At 45.4% G+C, this 14,123-nt stretch overlaps 1 long non-coding RNA gene across 1 annotated transcript in view; it reads left to right on the forward strand.

Annotated features, from left to right (window-relative positions):
- Positions 1-12,643, forward strand: part of LOC142830389 (uncharacterized) — a 45,805-nt gene extending 33,162 nt beyond the window's left edge. Inside the window, exon 3 of the long non-coding RNA XR_012905586.1 lies at positions 12,271-12,643. This is a non-coding gene — a long non-coding RNA (uncharacterized LOC142830389). The remainder of the gene's footprint in view (positions 1-12,270) is intronic.
- The last annotated feature ends 1,480 nt before the right edge of the window (positions 12,644-14,123 follow it).

Raw genomic sequence — 14,123 nt, forward strand, 5'->3', positions numbered from 1 at the left:
TAGATACACTGAGCTGACTCTGGTCCTATAGCTTCTTCTTATAGACCTTCCTGGTCCCCATTGGCTGATTTCTTCTATCGCCATTCTAGCCTCCTGGATGACTTCTCTTTGGCCTCTTTGGCCTCAGTGCCTGAGCCACCCTGTCACAAAACTTATCTTTTCAGTCTCATTAATGTTGATATGGTTTTGATTCAAAGGTCTTGTTAATGTTTGGTGTTTTAATATAGTTGAGGTTAGCAAGCTGTATTACCTTGTCCAATATCTATATTTTTAAGGTATTAAAAAGCAACTAAAATTAGGGATGTTAAAAATGAGATTAATCAACACATCAAATAGTGGATGGAATTTCCATTGACTATTTGATTAGTTGATAAGGGTGCTTCCGCTTTGGAATGTAGCAAGAGTCCCCTGGGCTGTTGCTACATTTCAAAGGTGGAAGTGTTGTGTGGTATTCCACCTTTAAAATGTACAATAGCCCTAGCAGAGTCTCTTGTGCATTTCAAAGAGTGAAATGCGCCATGGAGCTGTGGCCAGCAGGGGACTCTCCAACTTCCCCACTGGCCCCAGTCTGTATGTGACTTCCCAGCGGGGACTCTTGTACATTTCAGAGACTGAGATGCCATGTGGAGCCTTGGGACTCTCTAAGTTCCCAGCTGGAACCAGGCTCCATGCAATGCTTCCACTTTGAAATGCACAGGAGCTTCAGTGGGGACCCTTGTACATTTCAAATGTGGAACACCACTGCTGCTCCCCTGCCCCCTCCCATGGAGCTGAATCGGGGGTAACGGGCTTTTAAGACGCTTTCCCCCCAGCACCCCACATCCTTCCTCTCCCTTTGTACCTCTTTCTGATAGATACATCAAGGGGGGAAAGCGACTAGCTGACTAGTGTGTCGACTCTCCGATAAGCTTATTCTTATTGGATACTTGACCAATCAATTAGTCGCTTAAATCCCTAACTACAATATCAATTGATATTCAAGAAAATATGAACTGAGGTTACTGGCTACTTTGCAGAATATATTCGTTTTACTGTTACTTTGTTCTCAAATTCTGTTTCATCCAATTGTGTTTTATTGTGAGTTCTTTGTTGCAGAGAATATAATCTTTTTATTCTTTTGTTGCATCTTGCATAATGAGGCCAGATCCTTGATTCCAGTCCATAGACATTATTGTAATACAAATAAATGACAATACTCATGAAAATAGCATTTGACATGAGTCTTGGTAAGAGGTTAGCCTAAGAACTGCAGAATATGATCCTTCAGGTATAATAAATAAATCTGTGCAATTACTGTGAATGTGGTAGTCAGGCATCCTGGGTGGGGTGTCCTGACAAGTTTTCTGGTTCTTCAGTGAGGATAATCCTTTGGTTGTGTGTGTATATGCTCTTCCTATGTGCTGTGTTGACTTTGCACAAGTGGTCAACCCAGCAGACTCCAGGGCAGCCACCAATGACCACAAAATCAGATAAGGATCAAAGGTACCAGGCCAGGTTTATTGTCAAATAGAGTACAATAATAGTTGTCAGTAGACTCTACTGAACCACTATGCAAATGTATCCTCTGACAAAGAACCAATTCAGTCAGTTCCCAATGCTTTGGGGTACATTTTTATACACAGGTATATATAAGTTACACTTCACTTCTGACGTGTTAAGTTGCCACTCTCTCATGTACCTAGATCCACCCCATTACCTTGTAAATGGGGGTATGTCTACACTACCCTCCTAGTTCGAACTAGGAGGGTAATGTAGGCATACCACACTTGCAAATGAAGCCCGGGATTTGAATTTCCCGGGCTTCATTTGCATAAGCGGGAAGCCGCCATTTTTAAAACCCTGCTGGTTCGAACCCCGTGCAGCGCGGCTACACGGGGCTCGAAGTAGGTAGTTCGAACTAGGATTCCTATTCCAAACTACCGGTACACCTCATGGAATCCTAGTTCGAACTACCTACTTCGAGCCCCGTGTAGCCGCACTGCACAGGGTTCGAACCAGCGGGGTTTTAAAAATGGCGGCTCCCCGCTTATGCAAATGAAGCCCGGGAAATTCAAATCCCGGGCTTCATTTGCAAGTGCGGTATGCCTACACTACCCCGAACTAGCGGGGTAGTGAAGACATACCCTGGGGGTTTAATCACTGTCTATCATATTGTCAGTTCAGATCCTGTTCTGAACCTGAGTCGCTATGTTCCTGGTATCTGTTGGGTGTGTGCTGGTACCGAGATGTTTCTTACGAGGTGTCCTTTTATGATCTCACTGAAATGTTCTTATAGCCTGTACCTTGTACCTCTTAGTAATGAGTGTTTTTGTAATATCAGCCCTCTTTTTGCCAACTTCTATGAGCAGAGGCCTGCCTCTTCCTCATAGCTTAACTTTGTTTTATATTAGCTCAGGCCTTGAGCCAGATCTGTAAAACATTGGCTTATGTTTCAGGCCCTCATCTTACTACAGAGACTGTTTAAAATCATTCTAAAATTAGCAGATAATATATGGATATTTCATACTTAACAATATGGATCAAATACACAATCATAGACCTTGAGAGGTCATCAAGTCCAGTCCCCTACACTTGTGGCAGAACCAAGCACCATCTAGATCAGATAGGCTAGACAGTGATGGAGATTCCACAACCTATCTAGACCATGTATTCCAGTGCTTAATCACCCAGACAGTTAGGAAATGTTTATTAATGTCTAACGGAAACCTCTCTTGCTTCAATTTAAGCCCATAGCTTCTTGTCCTATCATCATAGGTTAAGGAGTGTAATTATTCCTTCTCCTCCTTGTAACAGCCTTCTAGGTACTTGAAAACTGTTATCATGTCCCTTCTCAGTCTTCTCTTTTCCAAAGTAAACAAACCCATTTCTGTATGGGTCAATTCTGCATTGTTACCCAGGTACATGAAAATCTAGCCCAGTGGTTCTCAATTTGTTTTCATGTGCAGACACCTACACATTTTCAATGGAGGTATTTACCTCTTTTGGAAATCTATTTTCTGTATATATAGTTGAATTCTATTCAGTCAGTTTTCAGTTTAATTCTTTTGCAGATGTCTTAGACAAAGTCTTGGGATCCCCTGGGGTTCCAAAGTTGAGAACATCTTTTAAAAAGGAAAGAAGGAGAATCTTGGGAATTATAGACTAATCTGTCTCTCCTTAGTCCTGGGAAAAAACATGGAGGGAATCCTCAAGGAACCCATTTTTAAACACTTGGAAGAGGGGAAAGTGATCAGAAATAGTCAACATGGATTCACCAAGGGCAAGTCATACCTCAACAGCCTGATTGCCTTCTATGACAAGATAACTGGCTCTGTGGACATGGGGAAGGCAGTGAACATGATATATCTTGACTTCAGCAAAGCTTTTGATACAGTCTCCTACAGTATTCTTGCTAGCAAGTTTAGGAAGTATGGATTAGATAAATGGTCTATAAGGTGGATAGAAAACTGGCTAGATCATCAAGCTCAATGGATAGTGATCAAGAGCTCAGTGTCTGGTTGGTGGTCCATATCAAGTGGAGTTTCCCAAGGACTGGTTTTGTTCAAAATCTTTATTAATGACCTGGATTAGGGGATGGATTGTGCCCTCAGAAAGTTGGTGGATGACATTAAGCTAGGGGGAGAGGAAGATACACTGGAATGTAGGGATACAATCCAGGGTAACCTAGACAAATTGGGGGATTGAGCCAAAAGGAATCTGATTAGACTCAACAAGGAAAGTGCAGTCCTGCAATTGGAAGGGAAGAATTCCAAGCATTGTTACAGGCCCGGAACAGACTGGTTAAGTAGCAGTTAGGTATAAAATGATTTTGGGGATTACAGTGGATGAGAATCTGGATATAAGTTAACAAGAAGCTTTAGTAGGAGCATTTCCAGCAGATCTAGGGAAGTGATTATTTCCCTATATTCAGCACTAGTGAGACCACATCTGGAGTATTGCATCAAATTTTGGGCCCCCCATTACAGAAAGGATATGGTTGCATTTAAGAGAGTCCACCAGAAGGCAAAAAAAAAAAGGATTAGGGGCTGGAGCACATGACTTATGAGGAAGGGCTGAGGGAATTTGGGCTTATTTAGTCTGCAGAAGAGAAGAGTGAGGGGGGATTTTATAGCAGCCTTCAGCTACCTGAATGGAGGTTCCAAAGAGGATGGAGAGAGGCTGTTCTCAGTGGTGATAGATGACAGATTGAGGAGCAATGGTCTCAAGTTGCCGTGGGGGAGATCTAAGTTGGATATTAGAAAAGACTATTTCACTAGTGCTACATTTATACTGCAACACTATTTCGGAATACTGAAGTATCCCAAAATAGCTATCCTGCTTCTTCACAGCAAGCCCATTATTTCAAGATATAACGGGCTTGCTATTCTGATGTCCCTGTAAAACTCATTCCACAAGGAGTAAGGGACATTTAAGAATAGCAGGTTATTTCAAAATAAGATTGAAATTAGATATGCAATTTGCGTAGCTCAACTTGCATATCTTATTTCGAGCTATGGTGCAGTGTAGATGCACCCTAAGAGGGTGGTGAAGCACTGGAATGGGTTACCTAGGGAAGTGGTGGAATCTCCATCCCTAGAGGTTTTTAAGTTCCAGCTAGGCAAAGCCATGAGTGGTAGTTAGTTGGGATTGCTCCTGCTTTTATCAGGGAGTTGGACTCGATGACCTCCTGAGGTGTCTTCCAATCCTATGATTTTATGATTCAGACTATGGGTAAAGGTATTTTGGAGATATCCTCAAAAAATGGAAATATACATCAGTGAATGTAGAACATTGACTTTAACAATAGCATTAGTGAACCATTATTTCATATAATGAACCTATAAACACTACTGTCAATTAAAAACTGAAGTACATCAGTTTCTTATCTTAGCTTCAGGCTACTGTTTCTTGATGACGGTCCAATTATGCCATTAAAACCTGTTCAGTATTTTCTATTTGAAATTCCCTTTTCAGGAATTAAGAGCCCGATTCTTTGATACCAGTAAAGAGCTACCCTTTTACCTGTTGAGATTTTGGTTTCCACATTGACTTCTACGGACGTAGGCCAGACTTTGAAACAATGTAAGCATGAATACAATAGTTATGGTCTACAAATTATTCAAGAATTAGGAATGTAATGTTTATAAAGACTTTTTAGAGGTTATATCTGTCCCTGTACCTTTAGATTCATACTGGGAGTAGAGTTAATGTATTATTGTAAATCCTTTTTGTAGAATGATTGATGTACCTCACTAAAGAAAATAATGTACAACCTGAAACAGCTACTAGTGTTTCAAAATTAATTACCTCAATCTTTACTGCAACCAATTCACTGTAGTCAGAAACCTAACGGTAACTTTGTCGATGCAGTCTAATAAAAAAAACATGAAAGACAAAATCACAACAGGTAAATGGGCAGTTCTATATTGGCTTCAAAGGTCACTGTAAAAACCTGCTGCCCTTTGTTAAATCTGCTTTGTAGTTGTAAAGTGTGAACCAAGCTAAATAACAAGAAGTAAATAGGAACAAATTTTTCAGATAAGCATTATGGCACTAGCTGACCTATCATGTACACATCCTCTGCAGTTGGATACACTATTACCATGATGACTGATGTGAGTTCACACCTGGGGAAATGATAATTATTCTTTACATTGACCTAAAACTAAGGAAGGCTCCCATTCTGAGACACTAGAGTAGATAAAGCATGAAACCTGTGAGAAAGTGGTGTATTTATAAGCTGTTTCTAGATATCGTGTTTAAATTTCATACCCATATAAATAACTGGTATATTTTGTAGGCATCGGATAAATTCAGCAATGAGAACTTGTTACAGCTTTTTGCATTCTGACTGACAGATAAAGAGGGACTGATCGCAGAGCCAAAAAGTAATAGTAATGTAGGCAAAAATTATCAGGACTTGATCACATACAGGCAGTCCCCGGGTTACGTACAAGATAGGGACTATGGGTTTGTTCTTAAGTTGAATTTGTATGTAAGTCGGAACTGGCTCCAGATTCAGCCGCTGCTGAAACTGATCAGCGGCTGACTACAGGAAGCCCGAGGCAGAATTGCTCTGCCCCCAGCTTCCTGGAATCAGCCGCTGATCAGTTTCAACAGCGACTGAATCTGGACTCCTGGGACAGAACAGCTGGGGCACTGCCGGGTAGGTCCCTGCAGGACCAACCCAGCAGGACCCCAGCTGCTCTACCCCAGGTGTCCCGCAACAAAAGCCTGGTCTGCTGGGGGGGGGGGTGCACTAGCTGTGCCCCCTCCCCCCCCAGCAGACCAGGGAGACCCGAGCAAAGCCGCGGAGGCGCAGAGGTCCCGCCGCCTCTGCGGCTTTGCTCCGGTCTCCCTGCTGGGGGAGTCCCCCCCAGCACAGCAGGGAGACCCAAGCAAAGCCGCACAGACGGCGGGACCCCGCTGCCTGTGCGGCTTTGCTCCTTTGCCCCGGACATCAGGGAGACAGGAGGGAGACAGGAGCAAAGCCGCAGAGGCGGGGGACCCCGCCGCCTGTGCGGCTTTGCTCCGGGGCAAAGGAGCAAAGCCGCACGGGCAGCGGGGTCCCACCACCTGTGCGGCTTTGCTCGGGTCTCCCTGCTGTGCTGGGGAGTCCCCCCCAGCACACCAGGGAAACCCGGAGCAGCTTTTCTCACCCCGGAGAACGCGATGGTGAGACCACTGCGCTCTGGGCGGTCCCGCCGCCCGTGAGCTCTGGGGCGAGAAAAGCCCTGTTCGTAAGTGCAGATCCGACATAAGTCAGATCCACGTAAGTCGGGGACTGCCTGTATATGATATGCAACACCAGTCATTCCAGTCTAGTCACTCACTTGTGTATATATACACACTTTGGACCTCAAAAGGACCTATTTCTCAAAACTTTAAACAGCTGTGGATCAAATCAGTTGAGGGGAACAATGTAATCAGAACAAAGAGAATAATGATAATTGGGATTTTTTTAAAGAATATTTTACAAGATGGCCCCAAATCTATAATTCCACAGTTGAGGAAGGAGACCGCATTGGTAAAATAAACAACCTAGTTTAGAGGGGAAGTAAAAGTAGTTTTAAAAATAATGTAAAGGTATTACACATGAAATTAAGAAGTTAATTGTGAATATTAACCAGAAGCTAAGAATTATAGAACATTGATAAGGGAAGCAAAGGGATGAAAGGAAAACTCTATGGCCAGCAGAGTTAAGGATATGAAGGACAAGTTTTTAATGTATATTAGGATTAAATAGAACCCTAACAATTGCATTGGTCTGTTACTAGATGAAAATGGTAGAATTATCAAAATTGCTGCAGAAAAGGTAGAAATAAACTTTAATAAATATTTATGTTCTGTATTTGGAGAAAACAGACAAGGAAGTTGTATCATATTCTATTCCAGTAATAACTTGGAAGAATGTTGAATTTCAGCTACTAAAATTAGTCATTTTTAAATCTGCAGTTCCAGAAAACTTGTATCCAAGAATTGTAAAGATTTTGTACAGTAGAGCATCGTTGCTTTTCCGGAAATTAAAGGGCCAGTGTAGACAGCTCGCAGCTTATTCCGGAAAAGCGGCTGATTTTCCAGAATAAGTGGCCCAGTGTAGACACAGCCTATGGGTATGTCTACACTACAGCGCTATTTCAAATTAGTTAATTCGAAATAAGGTAAATTGAAATAACGCATCTAGATGCAAAAACTAATTTGAAATAGGTACTTGAAAGCTGCTCTCACGTCTCTTTTTGGTCTTCTCTTTTCCAAGGTAAACAAGGCCAGTTCCTTCAGCCTTGCCTCATATCTCATGTTCTCTAGACTTTTCATCATTTGTGTTGATCTTCTCTGGACTTTCTCCAGTTTCTCCACGTTTCCTGAAATGTGGTGCCCAGAACTGGACATGATACTCCAGCTGGGGCCTAATGTAGATGGCTCATTCCCTGCCTAGGGGACGTGAGACTGGTTGAGTTAATTTCCAATCCTCCTGTTTATTCTTTTACTGAGCCAGGAGGGCACAGTAGTTCTAATGGAGGCTCTGCAGGAAGGCAGCCCACACTGCCCCCTGCCTGAAACCTTGTCCAGGTATTAAACAGCTGTCCAGCCCACCCTAGAGGTGACTGCATTTCAGCGTGCCTGAAACAACACATCACCAGCAATGGACAGGAGAATGGCTCCCTGCTCATGACTACTTCAGTCCTGTTGATGGGCCTCAGCCTCTATCCTTCCACTCCCCCGCTTTGCAATGGGGCTGTAGACTCTGGGAGGAGAGGGGTGGAGGCAGGTGGAGGTGTCTCCCTGCAACAGATGTAGACACGTCTCTGTATTAATCATTCTCTCATTGAAGTTTTTAGCTTTGTATTGAGTCCTTTTACATGGAAACTTTGTATTATGTCTTGGTAAAATAGTCCCTAGGACACATGAGGCAGAGACTGTCCCTGTGGGGTGAACGAGGTGGGAATGGATAAGGCGGAAGGTGAGCACCTCTGGGCAGTTGCAAAGGTTGGAGAGGGGATGGAAGCCAGATCCAAGATCAATGAGTCCTGGGAAGTGGGCCCACTGAAAGGAGACTGGACCTGTAGATGCCTTGGGGGTCAGCAGCAAGGACCTGCTTTGGGAAGCCCCCTCTTTGGAGGTGAATGTGGCAGCATTGAGACACCACCCAGAAGCCGGCACCACGGACACTAACTGCAGATTCATGGGACGGCTCTCACAGATCTTCACATGAATAAGATGATGGATCTGCGGGGGAGGGAGGGAGAGCAGTGGCATAGCGAGGCGCCTGGAGGGTTCAGTTGCCCCTGGGCACCATGCTGGAGATATGCCAATTTAATCCCATTCTGGTCCCCCCATCATCCCTCAGCTCACGTGCTCCTACTCCACCTGCAGCTGGAGCCTCCTCCCTGCCTCTCTGCTCCAAGCCCGACCCTCCTTCATCTCCACTGGTGGGTTAGTGCACGTGGGAGCCCAGGCCCAAACTGTAGGAGGTGAAGGAAGATGTGGTACAGGTTCCCCCCAGGTGTGCACCAGGTTCGGGGCCATGCCAGGCACGGAGGGGCACATAACACCCTCGCTATGCCTCTGGTCTCCACAGCAGACACCAAGAGAGCCCCCAAAGACCACAAACCAGATAAGGATCAAAGGTGCCAGACCAGGTTTATTGTAGAACGAAGTACAGGCAGTCCCCGGGTTACGTACAAGATAGGGACTGTAGGTTTGTTCTTAAGTTGAATCTGTATGTAAGTCGGAACTGGCATCCAGATTTAGCGGCTGCTGAAACTGACCAGCGGCTGACTACAGGAAGCCCGAGGCAGAGTTGCTCTGCTCCGGGCTTCCTGGAATCCTGGGCTGACTTGGGCTGACTTGGGGACGCCTGGGGCAGAGCAGCTGGGGTGCTGCTGGGTTGCTCCAGTAGCGCCGCTCCTCGGCGCTACTGGACCAACTCAGCAGCACCCAAGCTGCTCTGCCTCAGGCATCCTGATTCAGCTGCTGCTGAAACTGACCAGCAGCGGCGGCTGAATCAGGACACTTGGGGCAGATCAGCTGGGGTGCTGCCGGGTTGGTCCAGTAGTGCCCAGAGCGGAGCTGCGGGACCAACAGGCAGCGCCCCAGCTGCTCTACCACAGGCGTCCGGAGAAAAGCCTGGTCTGCTGGGGGAGGGGAGGCACTAGCTGCACCCCCCCCCCCCAGCAGACCAGGGAGACACGGGCTGTGGACCGAGATGCACCGCAGTCCCGCTGCCCGGGTCCTCCTCGGCTTTGCTCCCCATCTCCCTGGTCTGCTGGTCTCCAGCAGACCAGCAGACCAGGGAGACGCAGAGCAAAGCTGCGGAGCACGCGGGCAGCGGGACAGCCCAGACGCGCCGCGGCTGTCCCACTGCCGGCGTCCTCTGACGCTTTGCTCCCCATCTCCCTGGTCTGCTGGCCTCCAGCAGACCAGCGAGGCGCGGAGCAAAGCCGCGGAGCACGCGGGCAGCAGGACAGCTCAGACGCGCCGCGGCTGTCCCACTGCCGGCGTCCTCTGAGGCTTTGCTCCCCGTCTCCCTGGTCTGCTGGTCTCCAGCAGACCAGCGAGGCGCGGAGCAAAGCCGCGGAGCACGCGGGCAGCAGGACAGCCCAGACGCGCCGCGGCTGTCCCACTGCCGGCGTCCTCTGACGCTTTGCTCCCCATCTCCCTGGTCTCCAGCAGACCAGCGAGAAGCGGAGCAAAGCCGCGGAGCACACGGGCAGCGGGACAGCCCAGACGCGCCACGGCTGTCCCCCTGCCAGCGTCCTCCGATCAGACCAGGGAGACGGGGAGCAAAGCCTCGGAGGACGCCGGCAGCGGGACAGCCGCGGCGCGTCTGGGCTGTCCCACTGCCTGCGTGCTCCGCGGCTTTGTTCTGCATCTCCCTGGTCTGCTGGAGACAGCAGACCAGGGAGATGGGGAGCAAAGACAGCCGCGGTGCGTCTGGGCTGTCCCGCTGCCCGCATGCTCCGCGGCTTTGCTCAGCATCTCCCTGGTCTGCTGGGGGGGCTCCTCCCTGCCAGCAGACCAGGGAGACGCGGAGAAGCTTTTCTCGCCCCGGAGGACGCGGGCGGCGGGACCGCGGCGCATCTGGGCGTCCCGCCGCTCCCGTCCTCCAGGGCGAGAAAAACCCCATTCGTAACTGCGGATCCGACATAAGTCGGATCCACGTAACTCAGGGACTGCCTGTACTGTAATACAGGCAGTCCCCGGGTTACATGGATCCAACTTACATCAGATCCCTACTTACAAACGGGGTGAGGCAACCCCGCACTAGCTGCTTCCCCCCAGCAGACCAAGGAGACGCAAATCTAGGGCCCCCGCACCCAGCAGACCAGGGAGATGCGGAGCGGCTTTTCTCAGCAGACACCTCAGCTTGAGAATAAAGGACTGAGGGAAGTGAGGTGTGGGAGAATAAAACTGAGCTCTGGAGAAATGTTTGGCTAGAGTTTCCCCTACAATATGTACCAGTTCCGACTTACATACAAATTCAACTTAAGAACAAACCTACAGTCCCTAACTTGTACGTAACCCGGGGACTGCCTATAGTTGTCATTGGACTCTACTGAACCACTACGCATATGTAATTGATCAGCTGTTTGTCGGCTCAGCGCGGTAGTCTGGATGCGCGGGGGTCGACATCAAAGGCATTTGTCGACCTCCCAGGTATGCCTCTAATTACAGGTTCACTACTATGACTACACTATACAAAAACAACGTGATGGTCCATGTTCATTTTACTCTGTTGCTAATATTTGTAATTGAATGATCTCCTGTCCCACTTCATGCAAGCTGTATACCATTAAAACATTCCAGAGTAGATAGGTGGAGCAGGGCTCTCCCCCCAACTGTGATGGTAGGAAGCGAAGTGTCTTGGCCCCACTGCCACTCCCCCAAGCTCTGCATTGCTCAGCAGAGTTGAATGCAGTGGGCTGGGGCTGGGGTTGGGGCTGGTGCACTCTACTTCCCATGCCGCACTGAAGCAGAGCGACCCAGCTAGGAGATGGGCAGTGGAGCAGAGCAGGCTGCTGTGTTGTCCAGCTTCCCACCACTGTGGTGAGTTCTTCAGGGCCAAACCCCTGTTGCTGCTGCACCATCCCCCTCCCAGGTAATCCCCCAGGCTGCTCTGGGCCCCTCAGGCTAATATCAATATGGAGGACTAGCTCATTCATAGGACAGTTGGGGTAGCTTTTGTGGGGCCCAGGACAAATGCCTCTACCAGCCTATGGATGGGATGGCTCTGACCAGAACATAGCAACAGTTTGATCTAGATGGGTTTTCCTCCTGCACACCTCTGATTTTACTTCCCTTAATTTACAGCATTTGTTATGGTTTATATAGTCTCTTTTCTGAGAAAATGAACTGTTTTCATATTGTTCACTCATCTGCATTCCTACTTAGTATCAGTGAAAGCAAGTAGATGATCTATTGCTTTTACCCCAGTCTTATGCATAAGAGTGAATGATTAGATGCAAGTTCATTGCTATGGTTACTGCCAATCTTCTCTGTTGTTTCATAAAGAATTGAAACATGAGGGAGTTTGTCAATGTGAGGCTAAACACTGCTTCCTTTTATGGAGCATCAGCCCCTTACTGTAAACACTTAGGCCATTGTTCTCCACTGTTTGGGGAAATATTTTGAGCAACTTTTCCATCCTTACTCCAAAGAGAATAATCAGATCCCAGCAGAATTCAATGGCTCTTAAATTTGTACAGGTATCTAAAAACAGTGACTGAAATCTTTGCTTGCACCTCTTTTATTTGTTCCATGCAGTATATTCTCCTCTTGGGTTTTTTCTAGATGTGCAGTTACTGCGAACTGAAGAAACACAAACACCTACCTGGATTTCTTAACCTTTGGCAACACCCGACAGTTTACTGTATATAGCATTTGGCCAACAGCCGAAACCAGGAGTTGGGAATCTTGCAAAGAAGGAAAACCATTCTTTGTTTTTGATCAAAATAATGTGAGCCAGATCACAAGCAAAGCTATTTGTACACATACACCAAGATAGTAGGTATAGTACAGTTGACAAATTCTGACAAACAAAATAAGCGTTGGACTAAACTGCATCTATGTAGGTTTATTTTCTGAATCCCTTTGTTATTCATTAACAATACAGTTTGACTGTACATTTTATTGTCACCAAGACATTACATACTAACCCATTTCTTGTCACATGTATTGAATTGCTTATTATCTCTACATTAGATTGTTTAAAATTTATTTGAATAAAGTTTGAATTTCTCAATCAATAATACTTTAATATTTTAACTATTTAATATGTAATTGTTGTTTATTATTAAATATTAAATTTATTATTACTCACCAATACTTTCAATAGTCTCAGAGGGTTAGTCTGTAATATTAAAAATAAGTAGTTTTGTTGCACCTTAGAGACTAACAAAAATATAAATTATCATGAGCTTTCATGGACAAAACCCACATCCTCAGATGAGTTTGAGTGGAGAAAAAAGTGGGGAACTCAAGACTATATAAACCATGTGCATGGTAAATTAAACCTATAATTATTGTATTTAAATATAAAACCAGAAAACATTTCTGCCACTAGGAAGAGTTTCAAAAAAGTGAGGAAAAGAAAAGGTCCGCTGTATTTTCTTCCTCTTAATATTGTCTTTTTATAGACTTCTATTCCTGAACATTTCTGCTCTCTTATGCACTCTATTATGCTACATAGTTTTTCTTTTTATAGAGCTTCATGTCTGTACATATTGAACATTCAGAGTTTTAATGGTAAATATTAGCATACATCAACAATCAAAGCAAAATTAGACTTTTAAACTGAATTTGTGAAGCAACTTAAGTTAAATTATGCAATTATTAAAATGTGAGTTTCCTCGGGTTAGCAGAATCCATTTTTCTCTGAACTGTAATAATTACAGCCAATTTTGTGCAGCACTCTTCTTATGTACTCTCTCTCTCTCTCTCTTTTTTTCTCTGTCATGCATTACTTCAAAAAAAAAAAAGGAAGTCTGTTTGTATTGGAGGGAAAACCTGGGATGCTACTGCTGTGCACCAGTCCTCAAAAACATTTTTTTGTGTGTGTGAGAGCAAAAATGCCAACAGAAAATAGCAGGAGATCTGCTCTCTCTCCAGAAAACTGACATGTGAAACAAAGCACAAAGAAGGCTGGAGATATTTAAAGTTGCTAATATTGGAATTATTTTATCAAGTTAGCCACAGTGGGTGCAGCTGCCAATGCTGTTGGGATTCCATCTGAGCTTTTCCACTGTGCTTGTCCAGATCCCCTTTCACAATTCTGGGAGAAGATTTCATCATGTTCTCTGGGATCCAAACAACTCACTTTCATTTGAGATTTCATCACTTTGTTTCCTTATTTGACACAGTGTAATGTCCATTATAATGACGTGGTATGGAGAATATTATATGTTCAAAGCTACACAGAAAATCTCCTCAGATATATACACTGTGTTTAATATACATTGCATCATGCATTTTTAAATTTGCTTGGATTCTTTGTAGGAGCTAGTCCTTGTATAACATGCTCTGTCCATGCTGGACCTAGTCTTTGACTTATGTCTACATTCCTAATTTATCTTTTCCATTGTTGGTAAATGGCTCCATAGGCATTTTTCTTCTTATCAGACATTCTGCCTTTTTAGCTTCCTGGC

The sequence above is a fragment of the Pelodiscus sinensis genome, chromosome 8, assembly GCF_049634645.1.
Source record: "Pelodiscus sinensis isolate JC-2024 chromosome 8, ASM4963464v1, whole genome shotgun sequence".
Lineage (NCBI taxonomy): Eukaryota > Metazoa > Chordata > Testudines > Trionychidae > Pelodiscus > Pelodiscus sinensis.